Here is a 16741-nt window from a genome sequence, read left to right on the forward strand (position 1 = left end):
TTAGGGTTCAGAGATATTCAAAAGGATCAGTGTTAAGTTCTGATGGCTTATGCAGTTTTTAGCTATTCTGATTTGCTAAGGACTAGGCCATGTTTAAATAATTAAGAAATTTTTTGGAGATAGTAGCTTTAAATACATCCAAAGGAAAAATCCCCTTTATGTAATGTTAAAGATAAATTTGTTGAATCTCTTCCTTGTTCCCTTTCCTTCAACTCCATTTTTATATATATCACTTTATATCATGTTATATATTTGTTACATGTTTTTCTATCACCATCTGAGAATAGTCTAGTAAAAGTTGAACATTCATTTGTGTTTAACATGCTTACATGTTAATCATTTTGTGTATGAAGAGTTAGGACTAAGGGAAAAGAAAAAAAACCATGGGGTCTGAAGGAAAAAAAAACATAAGAAAAGTTTTAAAAAGTGAACATAATATCCATTCAGATTCTATAGGTTTTTTTATTATATTTTATTTTGTTTTCCTCTAGATATAGATAGTATTGTCCATAACATGTCTCCCAGAGTTGTCCTAGATTTCTGAACTATGGTGAGGAGTTGCAACCATCATAGTTGGTCAACTCAGAGTGTTATTAATGTGTACAGTGGTTTCTTGATTTTGCTCCCTTCAACCTCAATTCATGTAATTCTTTCCATGTTTCTCTAAAGTCCCACCATTCATAGTTTCTTATAGACACTCCACAGTTCTTCTTATAATACTCCATAACATTCATATACCATAACTTGTTCAATTGTTCCCCAATTGATAAGCATCCCCTCAATTTCCAATTTTTGCCACTATAAAAAGAACTGCTATAAATATTTTTGAATATATGGAACTTTTCCCATTTTTATGATTTCTTTGGGATATAGGCAAGCATGGGTATAGTTGGGTCAAAGGGTATGATTGGTTTTATTGTTCTTTGACTATACTTCCATATTGCTCTCCAGAATAGCAGGATTATTTCACACTTTCATCAATAGTGAATTAGTGGCTACAGCTAGGTAGAACAGTGGATAGAACCTCTTCCCTGGAGTCAGGAGGACGTGAATTCAAATCTGCCCTCAAATACTTATTAATAATCTAGCTGTGTGACCTTGGGCAAGTCACTTAACCCCATTGCCTTGCAAAAATAAAACAACCAAAAAAATTAGTGCAATAGTATCACAATAATCCCACAACTTCTCTAAAATCAATTATTTTTACCTTTTTGGTAGGTGAGGGGGAACCTCATAGTTGTTTTAGTTTGCATTTCTCTAATCACTAATGATTTGGAATATTTTTCATATTATACATAAGTTTAATTTCATTTGAAAACTGCCTGTTCACATACGTTGACCATTTTTCAATTAAGGAATGATTTTCAACTTTATGAATTTAATATAATTCTCTCTGTATTTTAAAAATGAAACCTTTATCAGAACCCCCATCTGTGAAAATTATTTTCCAACTTTGTTTTCCATCTAATCCTGAATGCATTACCTTTTTGAATGCAAAAACTTTTTTTTTATTTCCACTGAAGCACAATATATTTTGCTTTAATCTTTTACCTTTTTACCCTATGTGTATCTCTCTGCTTCAAATATTTCTTATAAACAGCATATTTTAGAATTTGGTTTTTAATCCATTCTACTGTCTGCTTCAATTTTATGAGAAATCTAATTCACATTTCTTTATTTTTAGAAAGATTTTATTTACTTTGAGTTTCATAATTTTTCCCCCATTCTTCCTTCCCTCTGCCCATCCCCCACAGAAAGCATTCTGTTATTCTTTACATTGTTTCCATGGTATACATTGATCTCAGTTAAATGTGATGAAAGAGAAATCATATCCTTATGGAAGAAAAATAAAGTATAAGAGAGATAGGAAAATTATATAATGAGATAATTTTTTTTCTAAATTGAAGGTAATAATCTTTGGATTTTGTTGACTCCAAAATTCTTTCTCTACATACAGATGGTATTCTCCATTGCAGATAGTCCAAAATTATTCCTGCTTGTTGCATGGATGGAATGAGCAAGTCCATCAAGGTTGATAATCACCCCGATGTTGCTGTTAGGATGTACAATGTTTTTCTGGTTCTGCTCATCTCTTCAGCATCAGTTCATGCAAATCCTCCCAGGCTTCCCTGAATTCCCATCCCTCCTGGTTTCTAATAGAACAATACTGTTCCATGACATACATATACCACAGTTTGTTAAGTCATTCCCCAACTGAAGGACATTCACTTAATTTCCAAATTCTTTGTCACCACAAACAAGGTTGCTATGAATATTTTTGTACAAATGATGTTTTTACCCTTTTTCATAATCTCTTCAGGGTATATACCCAGTAGTGGTACTGGTGGATCAAAGGGAACACACATTTTTGTTGCCCTTTGGGCATAATTCTGAATTTTTCTCCAGAAAGTTTGGATGAGTTCATAGCTCCACCAACAATGTATTAGTGTCCCAGATTTCCCATATCCCTTTCAACATTGATCATAGTCCTTCCTGGTCATATTGGTCAGTTTGAGAGGTATGAAGTGTTATCACAGAGATTCTTTAATTAGTATTTTTCTAATAAGTAAAGATTTAGAGCAATTGTTCATATGACTATGGATCGCTTTGATTTCCTCATCAGTAAATTGACTTTGCATATCCTTTGACCATTTGTCAATTGGGGAATTACTCTTTTCTTTTTGAAAATTTGACTAAATTCTCTGAATAGTTTCAAAATGAGTCCTTGGTCAGAAATACTAGTTGTAAAAATTGTTTCCCAATTCACTGCATTTCTTTTGATCTTGGTTTTGTCTGTGCAAAAACTTTTTGATTTAATGCAATCAAAATTATCTAGTTTCTTTTTAATGATGTTCTCTATCTCATCCTTGGTCATAAACTGCTTCCCTTTCCATAGATTTGACAGGTAAACTACTCCTTGATCTTTTAGTTTGCTTATAATACTGTTTATTATGTCTAGGTCCTTTATCCATTTTGAGCTTATCATGGTATAGGGTGTGAGGTCTAATCTAAGTTTCTTCCATACTAACTTCTAATTTTCCCAACAGTTTTTATCAAAGAGAGAATTTTTATCCCAATATCTGGACTCTTTGGGTTTATCAAACAACACATTACGACAATCATTTCCTGCTATTACACCTAGTCTATTCCACTGTTCCACCACTCTATTTCTTAGCCAATACCAGACAGTTTTGGTGTCTGATACTTTATAATCTAATTTTAGATATGGTAAGGCTAAACCACCTTCTTTTGCACTTTTTTTCATTGAATTCCTGGAAATTCTTGACTTTTTATTTCTACATATAAATTACTTACAACTTTTTCTAACTCATTAAAGTGATTTTTAAAATTTTGATTGGTAGGGTGCTAAACAAGGAGTTTAGTTTGGGTAGAATTGTCATTTTTATTATATTAGCTTGACCTATTTATGAAATTGATGTTTGCCCAGTTATTCAAATATGATTTAATTTCTGTGAGAAGTGTTTTGTAATTGTTTTCAAAATTTTTTGAGTCTGCCTTAGGAGGTAGACTCCCATGTATTTTATATTATCTGAGGTTACTTTGAATGGGATTTATCTTTCTAGCTCTTTCTGCTGTATTTTGCTAGTCATATATAGAAATGTTGAGGATTTATGAGGGTTTATTTTACATCTTGCTACTTTGCTAAAGTTGCTAATTATTTCTAGTAGTTTTTGTTGATGATTTTTTGGGATTCTCTAGGTATAACATCATGATTTATGCAAAGCATGAGGGTTTTGTCTCTTCCTTCCCAATTCTAATTGCTTCAATATTTTTATCTTCTCTTTTTCCTGAATTTCTAATACAATATTGAAAATTAGGGGCAGCTAGGTGGCACAGTGGATAGAATACCGGCCCTGGAGTCAGGAGTACCTGAGTTCAAATCCGGTCTCAGACACTTAATAATTACCTAGCTGTGTGGCCTTGGGCAAGCCATTTAACCCCATTGCCTTGCAAAAACCTAAAAAAAAAAGTGATGGTGATAATGGGCATCCTTGTTTCACTCCTGATTTTACTGGGAATGCTTCTAGCCTATCCCCACTGCATATAATGCTCGTTGATGGTTTCAGGTAGATACTGCTTAGGTACTTACTGCTTATTATTCTGAGGAACAATCCATTTATTCCTACACTCTCTAGTGTTTTTAGTAGGAATGGATGCTATCTTTTGTCAAAAGCTTTATCAGCATCTATTGATATGAACATATGATTTCTAGATAGTTTTGTTATTGATAGAATTAATTATACTAACAGTTTTCCTAATATTGAACCAACCCTGCATTCCTGGGATAAATCCTACTTGATCATAATGTATTCCCCTAGTGATAACTTGATGTAATCATCTACTAAATTATTTTTTAGGGTTTTGCAAGGCAAATAGGGTTAAGTGGCTTGCCCAAGGCCACACAGCTAGGTAATTATTAAGTGTCTGGGACCGGATTTGAACCCAGGTACTCCTGACTCCAGGGCCAGTGCTTTATCCACTGTGTCACCTAGCCACCCCATTTACTAATTTTTTATTTAACATTTTTGCATCTATATTCATCAGGGAGCTAGGTCTATAATTTTCTTTCTGTCTTAACTCTTCATGATTTAGATATCGGCACAATATTGGTGTCATAGAAAGAGTTAGGCAGAATTCCATCTTCACCTATTTTTCCCAAGAGTTTTTATAGAATTGGAACCAATTGTTCCTTAAATGTTTGATGGAATTCACTTGTGAATCCATCTGACCCTAGAGAGTTTGTCTAAGGGAGTTCAATAATGGCTTATTGAATTACTTTTTCTGAGATAGGGTTATTTAGGTTTTTAATTACCTCATCATTTAATCAGGGCAACATATTTTTGTAAATATTTATCCATTTCACTTAGATTGTCAAATTTATTGGCATAGAATTGGGCAAAATACTTCCAAATTATTACTTTAATTTCCTCCTCATTGGTAGAGAGTTCACCTTTTTCATTTATGATACTAATAATTTGGTTTTGTCCTTTCTTATTTTTTCATCAAATTGGCCAGAGGTTTATCAATTTTGTTTTTTTTTCATGAAACTAGCTCTTGCTTTTATTTATTACTTCAATAGTTTTCTTGCTTTTGAATATCTTAATTTCTCCTTAAATTTAAGAATTTCTAATTTGGTATTTAATTTGGATTTTTTAATTTGTCCTGTCTCTAATTTTTTTAGCTGTATATTTAGTTCATTGATTTCTTCTTTCTCTAATTTATTCATGTAAGCATTTAAAGATATAACATGTCCCCTGACAGACACCTTGAGTGTATTCCATAGGTTTTGAAATGTTGCTCATTATTGTCATTATCTAGGATGAAATAATTCTTTCTATAATTTCTTGCTTGATTCATTCATTCTTTAAAATGAGGTTATTTAATTTCCAATTAGTTCTGAGTCTATATCTCCCTGGCCCAATATTGTGTATGATTTTTATTGCATTATTAACTGAGAAAGATGTATTCACTATTATTTCTGCCTTTCTGCAATTGATTATTAGGTTTATATATCCAAGTACATGGTTAACTTTTGTATAAGTGCCATGTACTGTAGAAAAAAAAGTATATTCCTTTCTATCCCCATTCAATTTCCTCCATAGGTCTATCATATCTTGGTTTTCTAGCAATCTATTTAATTCCTTACCTTCTTTCTTGTTTATTTTATGGTTAGATTTATCTAAATCTGAGAGTGGAGCTTGAGGTCTCCTATTAGTAGAGTTTTGTTCTCTATGTCTTCCTGTAGCTCTTTCAACTTCTCTAAGAATCTGGATGCTATACTACTGGGTGCATACATATTTAGTTTTGAAATTACTTTATTGTCTATGGTATCTTTTAGGAGGATATAATTTCCTTCCTTATCTCTTTTAACACTATCTATTTTTGCAGCTGCTTTGTCTGAGATAAGGACTGATACCCCTGCTTTTTTTACTTCAGCTGAAGCAAAATATATTTTGTTCCAGCCTTTTGCCTTTACTCTATATGTATCTCTCTGATTCAAATGAGTTTCTTGTAAGCAACATATTATAGGATTCTGATCTTTAATCTACTCGGCTATTTGCTTATGTTTTAAGGGATAGTTCATCACATTCACATTCAAAGAAATAATCACTAACTTTTTATTGCCCTCCATGCTATCTTCCTTCTATTTGTATATTTTCCCCCTTTTTCCCCTTTATCTATATCCCCCAGTGTTTTGTTTCTGAATACTGCCAACTTCAGTGTGTTTGCCCTTCTATATAAATCCCCTTCCCCTTCCTTTCTGCTTTCCCTTTTCCCCCCTCTTCCCTTTCTTCTGTTAGTTCCCCTTTTTTACCCCTTCCCCATCCCTCTTCCACTTTTCCCTTTTTAATGTTTGAAAGTTAAGATAAGTTTCTTAACTTAACTGAATGTGTATAAGTTAAGTTTAAGCAAAGTGTGATAAGATGAAGATTCAAGTGTTTCTCACATCTTCCCTTCTTCCCTCTATTACAATAGATTTTTTGTACTTCTTGATGTAATGAGAATTATCCCATTCAGTTTCCTCCATTCTCCCATCTCCTTACTGTCCCCCTTTTTAAGGTGGTATTGTTTTTAAATCATTCTATCCAAGTCACAGAAAAGTTATGAGTGTCCATCACTTCTTGTTCTCTTTAATAGAGTTACAGTTTTCCAGAATTATGAGATTCTTTCTCCCAAGTGGGTATATAGGTGGTTTCATCTTATTGGATAACAGTTTTTTTTCTTTATTGCCCCCCCTTTTTTTTACCTTTTCATGTGTCTCTTGACCTACTGTTTGATGTCCAAATTTTATATTTAGCTCTGGTCTTTTCATCAAGAAATATTGGAAGTCTCCCATTTCACTAAATTTCCATCTTTCCCCCTTAAAGAGAAGGCTCATCTTGTGGGATAGTGGATTCTTGGGTGCATTCCCTTGCTCTTTGGAATATCTCATTCTAGACACTTCAATCCCTTAATGTTGATGCAGCCAGGTCCTACGAAATCCTTGGTATATAAATATTTTCTTTCTGGCTGCTTGCAGTGTTTTTTTTCTTTTATCTGATAATTCTTGAATTGGGCTACAACATTCCTTGGTGCTTTCATTTTAGGATCTCTTTCCAGAGGGGATCCATGCATTCTTTTGTTTTTGTTTTTTAGGTTTTGCAAGGCAAACGGGGTTAAGTGGCTTGCCCAAGGCCACACAGCTAAGTAATTATTAAGAGACCAGACTTGAACCCAGGTACTCCTGACTCCAGGGCTGGTGCTTTATTCACTACACCACCTAGTCACCCCTCAATGTATTCTTTCAATAACTATTTTGCCCTCTTGTTCCAGAATATCAGGACAATTTTCCAGCACTAAATCCAGTAATATTAAGTCCAGGTTTGTTTTTCTCTTAGGCATTTTCAAGAAGGCCTATAAGTCTCAGGTTATACCTCCTTGATCTGTTCTCAAGGTCAATGGTATTGCTGATGAAGTATTTTTTTTATTTTCTTCTATTTTTTTATCTTTTGGTTTTATTTAGCAGAATCTTGTCTCATGAAGTTATTAGTTTCCACAGACTCCATTCTTTTTTTTTAGAGCAGAAGAATTTTCTTCATTAATCATTTGCAGCTCCTTTTCCAGTTGGTCACTTCTAGTTTTGAAGGAGTTTTCCTTTTGCCCAAGTGTAGGGTTTTTTTGTTTGTTTTTTCTTTTTAGGTTTTTGCAAGGCAAATGGGGTTAATTGGCTTGCCCAAGGCCACACAGTTAGGTGATTATTAAGTGTCTGAGGCCATATTTGAACTCAGGTATTCCTGACTCCTGGGCCAGTGCTCTATCCACTATGCCACCTAGCCTCCCAGCCCAATTCCAGTTTTGAGAGAATCATTTTCTTTCTGCATTTGTCCAGTTGAAAATCTGAGAAAGTTATTCTCATTTTGTATTTGTCCAATTGTATTTTCCAAGGATTTGCTTTCCTGTTGCAAGGTGTTAATTTTCTCTTGAGTTTCCTTTCCTAATTTTTCCAATTGATTTTTAAACTTCTTACTGATTTCTTAAAGGAAGTCTTTCTGGGCTGGAGACCAATTTATATCCCCCACAGAAGTGCTAGATCTCTCTGGTTTAGAATCTGTTTCTTTTAAGTATTTCTCCACGGACCCCCATTTTCACTGGTCTTTCTTCATATTTCTAGGATCTTATGTTGGAGGTTGAGGTTGGCTCTCAGAGGTTTGCTTTTGAAGATCCTAGAGTCTTTGATCACTTGGCTTAGTAACTCCAAGGGCTGGTCAGTAAGGAGCACTGCTTGCTTTCTCTGGAGTGTTTGGGGTCCTCAGCAGCAGGGTCTGAGTTGACTTTGAATAATGTGCTGAGCCCTGGGGGAGGGAGTTAATCTCTTTCTGGTGGGTGAACACTGTTGTCCACAGCTTAGCCTGAGGGGGATGGGGGGAGTTGTTTATTGTTTGTTCTGGGGAAAGGGCTCCACTGAAAGTATGGAGCTCAGGTACCCAGCCCAGCTGGTTGTTCTCCAGGTATGATCTGAAACTCTGTGCTGGAACTCACCTTCAGGTAACTCCTCTCCCTCCAGCTAAAGACTCTGAAACTAAAGTTGGATCTCACACCTGCCACTCACCAAAATCTCTATGGCTGAAGCTTGTCCTCTGGCTTCCCCCAGCTGCTGTCCCTATGCTGACCCTCTGCTCTTGTCTCCCAGTTCACCCACGGCCCCTAGGACAGATCTTTTTGTTAGGTATTCTTCTCCTAGTTTCTCTTTCTGGGTTTTGTTGATTGAATTTTTGTTAAGAGATTTCTTTCATGTTTTTGAGGTGAAAGAGGAGCATTTAACATAGTGACTGTCTTCTCTCTGCCATCTTGGCTGGAAGTCTCATTCACATTTCAATTAAGATTACCAGTTCTTTATCTCCCTCCATGCTTTCTTTCTCTGTTCATATTTTTCTTTTTTTCCTTTCCTCTTTTTCCTCCCCAACAGTGTTTCCTTCCTTTTCTCTTTAACTTTTCTTTCAAATTTTAACTTTACTTTTACTTTTACATTCACCTTCTCTTTTATCAGTCCCCCTTTTCCCTTTCTTTCCCTTTCTCCCCCTCCTCTCCCCTAGAGTTGGATAGGTTTTTAAATCCAATTGGGATTATATATTATTCCCTCACTAGGCTAAATCTATTAAGATTAGAATTTATTCAGTATTCACATCCTCCCTTTTCCCCCTCTACAATGATAAGTCTTGGTGACTTTTTACCAGGTGTTATTTATCCACTAGCCTTCTCCTAGAATAGTCCTTTTTATGTCTCTATTGCTTTAAACCTGCCTTGTGCCTACAATCCCTTTGAAAAAATATACTCCTTCTATCCATCCTGATAGAAGTAGCATTTATCAAAGATTGAGTGATTGATTGTTTGATTGATTTGTAAGCATTGCTTCATAGTCACCAAGTACTATCTCATAAGAAATACACTTCTCCAGAGTCATAAATCATATCAAATTATATTTGATTTATTCAAATCCCTGCTTTCAAGTGTCCCCCGTGGACACACAATCCCCATAAGACAAAGCATCATGCAAAGTCAAATCATTACATGAATTGTTTAAACCTCTCCCTCAAGCCCCTCCCCAAGCACAATCCCTCCAATTGTAGCCAAAGCATCTAGCAAAGCAAGTCATTTCATGATGTATTCATATCCAATTCCTCTAAGTATATCCTCTCCTTCCCTCTCTATAGTACTCTAACCATAGTCCTATAGCCCTCCCCAACCAAAGTGCCAAGTATGCTCTCTCCCTATGTCCCTTTAGCACACCAACAATAACATAACCCTTGTTAACTAAAGTATGGATTAAGGCAAGATCACTTACTAATTTATTTATGTCCAACCCTTCTTAGTCCTCTAACCTTATTGAACTGCAGCCCTCCTCAAGTAAAGTAGCTAGTAAAGTAAGATCAGTTCTGATTAAATTATATATATATATATATATATATATATATATATATATATATACATATATATATATGTAAATATGGAGAGAGAGAGAGAGAGAGAGAGAGAGAGCCACTAAGTACTCTAAGAGCTGAAAATCTCACTTAAGAACTTTAGAATTGATTGTAGAACATGAGAGACCCTGGCACAGGACTCTCCAGAATGGATGTACTCATCATATGATGTACTAAGCTCTATGATTAAGGTAGAATTAGAGTAGCTCAAAGGAAATGTAAGGTTTATATGTATAGCATAAACACTTCAGGTGTTCACATGGACTATTTGTGCCCAACCTGTGGTAGGGCATTATGAACTTGTATGGCTCTAATTAGGCATAGTCAGACACACTGTAATTTGTCCCAAATATAGTGATATCATTTTGGTCTTCCTCAATAATAAAGGATAAGAACCAACTATACACAAATCCTCTAAGTACAATCCTATCAACTATATTCAACCCTTTAATTCTCTTAAGAGAAATACAATTTTCAAGAGTTATCAGTGTTATCTTCCCTTGTATGGATTTTACAATTTAATGTTCTTAGCATTTTTTTTTGGTTTGTTTGTTCCATTAACTTTTTTACATATCTCTTGAGTCTTGTAACTGAAGATTGAATTTTCTGTTCAGTTATGGTCTTTTTATCAAAAAAAATTGTATGTCCTCTAATTCATTGAAAATCCATCTTTTCTCCTTACAGAATATGCTGAATTTTGCAGAGTAGTTAATTCTTGGTTGAAATCCAAGAAACTTTGCTCTCCAAATTATCATATTCTAGACCCTCTTATCCTTTAATTTTGAAGTTGATAAGTTTTCTTTAATTCTGATTGGGCCTCCAATTATACTAAAATTGCTTCTTTTTGGCTGCTTGTAGTATTTTCTCCTTTAGTTGAGAATTCTGGAACTTGGCTAGGATAGTCCTTGGAGTTTTTTCCCTGGGGTCTTTTGTTGGAGGTGCTCTGTGTAAATTACTTTGTTTCTTGATATAATATATTAGAACAGTTTTCTTTGACAATTTCCTAAAAAAAGGCATTTTTCAGGCTCTTTTTTTGATCTAGACATTCATGTAGATCTATAATTTGTAGATTATTTCTCTGGATCTGTTTTCCAAGTTGTTTGTTTTTCCTAAAAGGTACTTATCATTTTCTTCAATTTTTTCAATTTCTAAAAATAATTTTTGATGGAATCAGTGTCTTATAAAGTCCTTTCTATTTATACATTTCTAATTTTTAGTGTTTGATTTTCTTCAATTAACTTTTGTGTTTCCTTTTAATTTGGTTAAACTTTTAAATGAGTTGTTTTCCTTTTCTAGTTGGATTATATATATTTTTGATGAGTTTTATTCTCTTTCCAGTTGGTCATTTTTACTTTTAAAGGAGTTTATTTCCTCAATACATTTTTCATAATTCTCTATCAGAATGTAGAGCATGGCTTGTTTCTTTTTTCTATTTTCTTCTTCCTCTCTTATAAAATCTTTTTTAAGCATTTCCATGAAGTTTTGGATTTGAGTCCAATTTATAAACCCCTTTGAGACTTCTTATGAAGGTAATTTGTTACTACTTTCTTCTTCTGGTATGGCATTTTTCTCATCTCTATTTGATTAGTAGCTTTCTATGGTTGGTGCTGTTTTTATATTTTTGTTCATTTTCATCATTGAGCTCTGTTCCTGGGGAATAAGGAGTTTAGACCCAAGCTTTTTGTGCAGGTGTTGGTGTCTTGACCCTGGAGGAGAAACTGAGGCTGGTGACTTAGCATAGTACCCCCTCACTCATATCTAATTTATGTGTTTGTCATGGCATCACCTCCCTGATGTTGACATTATATTATTATTGTTATTGTTATTATTATTATTATTATTATTATTATTATTCAAAGTAATTTGTTTTCTCAAAGTGGGGAATGAAGTGGGAGGAGGGAAGAGATTTTGGAACCCAAGGTTTTGGAAGTAAGTGTTGAAATTTGCTTTTGCATGTAGCTGGGGGAAATGTTTAAAAATAATCTAAATAAAAAATAGTCAAAAACATCTAGAAGTTTTAATTTTCATATCTTTTAACCTTTCAGTTTTTAAACTACTTCAATTTTTTTTGATGAAAGAAGAAAAGAAAAGAAAATGAAAGCCACTGAACCAACAGTCTGGTTATTGACAAGAGAGGTGAGATTAGGAGAGGGTAAAGATATTTTTTTCTTTCCTTAAAAATGCAAGGGGCATTATTATTTGTAAACTCCTTGAAGGCAAGGACTGTCTTTTATCTCCTTTTGTATCCCAGTACTTAGAACACTTCCTAGCACAGAGTAGGTGATTTAAAAATGTTTATTGATTGATTGATTGATTTTCCCTGAGCAGAAGCTTGTGTGAAAATGAAAGCCCTTGGAGTTCACAAGAGGGAAAAATTATTTCAGCTCTAATCACTTCTAAATGTAAGAAAACATACATAGAAAAATCAGTCAAAGTCCAAGTAGAGTAGAGAAAAAGTTGTTTGACTTTAGTATGCTGTAATTATTTCTACTTTATGTTATAGGAGATTTCTAGTATCAAATTCATACTTTATCTGACCTTACGAATGAGATCATTACTGCACTTGGATACCACAGTAGGTGTGGGCTATATTACCCATAACTAATTTTTTACTTTTGGAATTCCACTGCTTATGGGAGCTCTATATTTCTATAATAATGAAGATACACATTGAGTTGTGGGTGGGAATTCATGAATTTGAAAGGGACAATGAAATTACGTCTTTATTTTCACTAATCTCTATCTAAAATTTAGCATTTATTTCAATTAAGAATATAGGCAAGAAACATTCCACAAAAGCCTCCACAACTTTCAACAGAATACCAAAAGGTTTCATGAAATACACAAAAAAGTTTAAAATTCCTGTTTTAATGAATAAAATAAGTTCCTATAAAATGTACAAGATTGGTTTTGAACAAACTTAGAACAAATTTGCACACACAAATGAGTGCTTCCTTCAAATTAGTCATGAAAGATGTATTCATTACAATGATACTTGTGCTTACCATATAACAAATGTTTAATAAATGCTTTTCATTTATTCGTAATGTCATTTCCCCAAATATTTTACAACTTTTCTTGTTTAACTACCATCAGAACAAGTTTAGCAATTACAAGAGAATATATCTTTAATTATTTTATTTATTTTTTAAACTAGCATTATATAATATCTGGTTTAATTATAGCTACAAAATCCTTTTATGTGAATGTCTTTCAGTTATTTTCACATAATCAAATATATCTTCAAAGGGCCACTAAAGAGATTAAAGATAAAATGCAATGATCATAAGTTCCAGAAGAGCAATTCTACAAGTGTTCTGAAGAATGGTATCACCTTCGGAATGTATGCTTGTTCTTGCAAGGAAGTAACTATGAAGGAAACATTTATTTAGATGCCTAAGTTAAGATGACATTGTATGAAAGAAAATAATCACATTGCTTTTTATACCTTATTACATGATGAAAGGAAGAGAAGATTTCAATTGGAAAAACTGGGTTTTAATCCTACTTATGCTTATAAGCTATAGAACTTGGTAAAAGTCACTACACTCCTTAGTTATCAGTATTCTTTTTGCTAAAAGATATATAGCAGCTCTCCATCCAATCTATCTGACAGGGCTATTATAAAGTTAAATGAGATCAAGTAGGTAAAAGTACTTTGGTATTTTTAAAGAGCTATAAGCAAAATATCTCTTCTTTCATTCAGCATGTTTTCTCTTTAAACTCACATAAAACTTTGTACCCCTTTTATGCACTTAAAATATTTAATTATATATTTTGGGACACATGTTTTATCTTTTTTTCTTATTAGAAACTGAATAAGATTAAGAAATATGTCTTTTTAGCCTTAATATTTTCCCCATCACAATGTATATAAGATGCTTAATAAAATTTATTTAATTGTTATAATATCAGAAGCATTAGTGTCATACAGTAGAATGGGTCTTTGGTTTAGAATCCTGAGGAGGCATTCAGTCTAATGGAGAAGATAAATCCTAATCTCATACAAATTAACTGAGAATAAAATATGATACAATTTTTTTTGTTTGTTCTTTGTAGTTGTCACAAATGAATGTTGCAGAAATTCAGAAAAGGATTTAATCACTTCTATCTGAGGTCATCAGAGGAGGTAAAACTTGTGATAAGGCCTTGAGCATGGGTAAGATTTAGGAAGATGATGACATCTAAGCAGAGACAAATTCATCATGTCTGTCTTTTTCTCCTAAGCTATAGTCCCTAATAGTAGTCTGAAAAGAAAACTAAGAAACCACTGCTCCTTTTGAGATGGTGTCAAAAAATATGAAATAGGTGGAGGGGAGGAGATTCAATACAGTCTGATGCACTAACTTAGTTTTGTAAAAGAAAAAAAGAAGAAATTTTAACATATATTTACATAAAATAGATTTTCTAGCATTTGGCCAGACAAGAGGCCATATGCCCATTCAAGTTCAGTTCTGGTTTAATTCAAATGGCCTAGCAATAGGACTAGAAAACTAAGAGTTATTTAAAATTTTAAATTTTCTTAGAGACAAACATTTTTTTCTTACATGTATCCAGATGGCTCTCATTAAAGTTAAGAGGAGGAGCACATACATCTGGGAGCAAAAACTGGCCTTTGCCTTTTTCAGCCTAAATTTTCATACTGGAGAAGTCACAGTTAATGAAGGAATGGGGGGAAGGTCCCCCTTCTATTGTGAGCACCAGAAAGACATGGATATGCATAGTAAATTATCCTTTTCAAGAACCCAGTCATGGCCAGTGCAAGCTTTCCTATACCCAGTGTCCTCCGCTATACCTTTAGCTAATCAAACTTTTAAAGAGAACACCTGGATTCAAGTGGTCACTATTATCCAATTTTGTATTTCTTTATTTTCACAGGAAAATAAATTTGATTTGGGAGCTAGACAGAAGGTCTCAAAAAGCCAGAGTATGTTGTTCCATGTAGAGAAATGACAGAATCAGGCTATCTTTCCTGGTTTTAAGTATTAATTGGGCCTCAGATCTACACTTAAGCATTATCTTCATCATACCTTTTAAATTGGATTATGGGAAACCCAACTCCAAAAGGATTTACCCTCCTTTGCTCCCACATGTGCTTCAAGATAACTTCCACTTTATAATTTAGAAAAAAACAAAGACGGGGTGGCTAGGTGGCACAGTGGATAGAGCACCGGCCCTGGAGTCAGGAGTAACTGAGTTAAAATCAGACACTTAATAATTACCTAGCTGTGTGGCCTTGGGCAAGCCACTTAACCCCATTTGCCTTGCAAAAAAAAAAAACTAAACTAAAAAAAGAAAGAAAAAATAAAGACAAAACAAAAGTAAAACAACTAGCATTTATAAAATTCATACTCTCTGTCAGGTGCTATGTTAAGTGCTTTGGTGTTGGTAATAAAAAGGCAGAAGAGAAATCAAATGTTTATTAAATACCTATTATGTACCAGCAACTGTTAATTATTTTAAAATATTATCTTATTTCATCTCCAGAGCAACTGTAGACAGTAAGTAGTATTATTTTCTATGAAAATCAAATATTTTGTCAAATAGCTTTTCCCATAAATTATGATAAAAAAGAAAATTTATATTTTTAATTATTAAAATTTTTTATGTGGAATCAAAAATTAAAGAGAAAATCCTTCATGTTAAGCAAAGATAGAAAACATTATCTGAAAGATGCACCCTCAGTTTTCTAAAAAGAAAAAAGTGATTTGTCCAGAGTCATCTTGTTATTAAGTATCTGAAACTAGATTCGAACTCTGGTCTTCCTATTCAGGCCTACCATTCTGCACCATGAAAACTAGTTGTCAAAAAGGCAGCGCATCAGCATGACTGCTGTGAGGTTTGAGATCTGAATAGGCCTTCAAAATGCTCCTACATCATCAGACTGGTAGAGGAATATTAAACAAGTTTGGGGGAATTCAAAAGATGGAATAGAGGAGATTGGGTAGTGAGACAACATGGCCTGGAGAAGAAAGATGAGGAGCTGCAATTAGAATAGAGAGAGAGAGAGATAACCACTCAGAATAGTATGGCTTTGGCATCCCCAAATAACAAGGTAATGTAAAGAGCCTGATGACTCAAAAAGTTGAGGTTGGAGTCTTCGGACATTTTCTAGTCTGTCCTTAGGGAGGCCTAGAAAATCTGCTAAGTGTCTTAATTACTGGTACTATTAATCTTGAAGAGGGGACCTTTCCCACCTGCCTCCTGTTATGAAGCTGAATCAGTGGGATAAAATAGAATTAGATTTTAAATACTTTGGAGGCAAAGGATCCTTGTTGTTTTATGCATGCAAGAAAATTTTATTCTTTGATTCCTTTCTTAATTGTACTGTCTTGTGCTTTAAATATTTTTGTTACTGAAATTCTATATTTCTACTATAGTCTTGCAATGGAATAACACATAAGATGTACATACGACCTTTAATTTGGAGGTTGAAATGCTAAAAACTTTTTGTTGATTCTGACAGTACCTATGTATTGCTACATAATTATATGTATCCATTTTCCACAATAATTGAGTTAGAAAGGATCTTAAGACATTAATTGATCAAATTGCTGGAAATTCCAGTCAATATCCCAAACAAGAGGGTTATTTTGGAGTCAAATGTTTATCCAGTGCTGCTACCTCTGTGTTTCACAGAGTCAGTATTGCCAATCCAGGTCCTAGGGGATAAGACCTTGTACAAGGTAATAGTGTAATAAGGTAGGATGGATTAATTATTATCAATTTAGATAACAAGGGAATAACAATGATAGCACATA

This window comes from Macrotis lagotis, chromosome 1 (genome assembly GCF_037893015.1).
Source record: "Macrotis lagotis isolate mMagLag1 chromosome 1, bilby.v1.9.chrom.fasta, whole genome shotgun sequence".
Classification (NCBI taxonomy): Eukaryota; Metazoa; Chordata; class Mammalia; order Peramelemorphia; family Peramelidae; genus Macrotis; species Macrotis lagotis.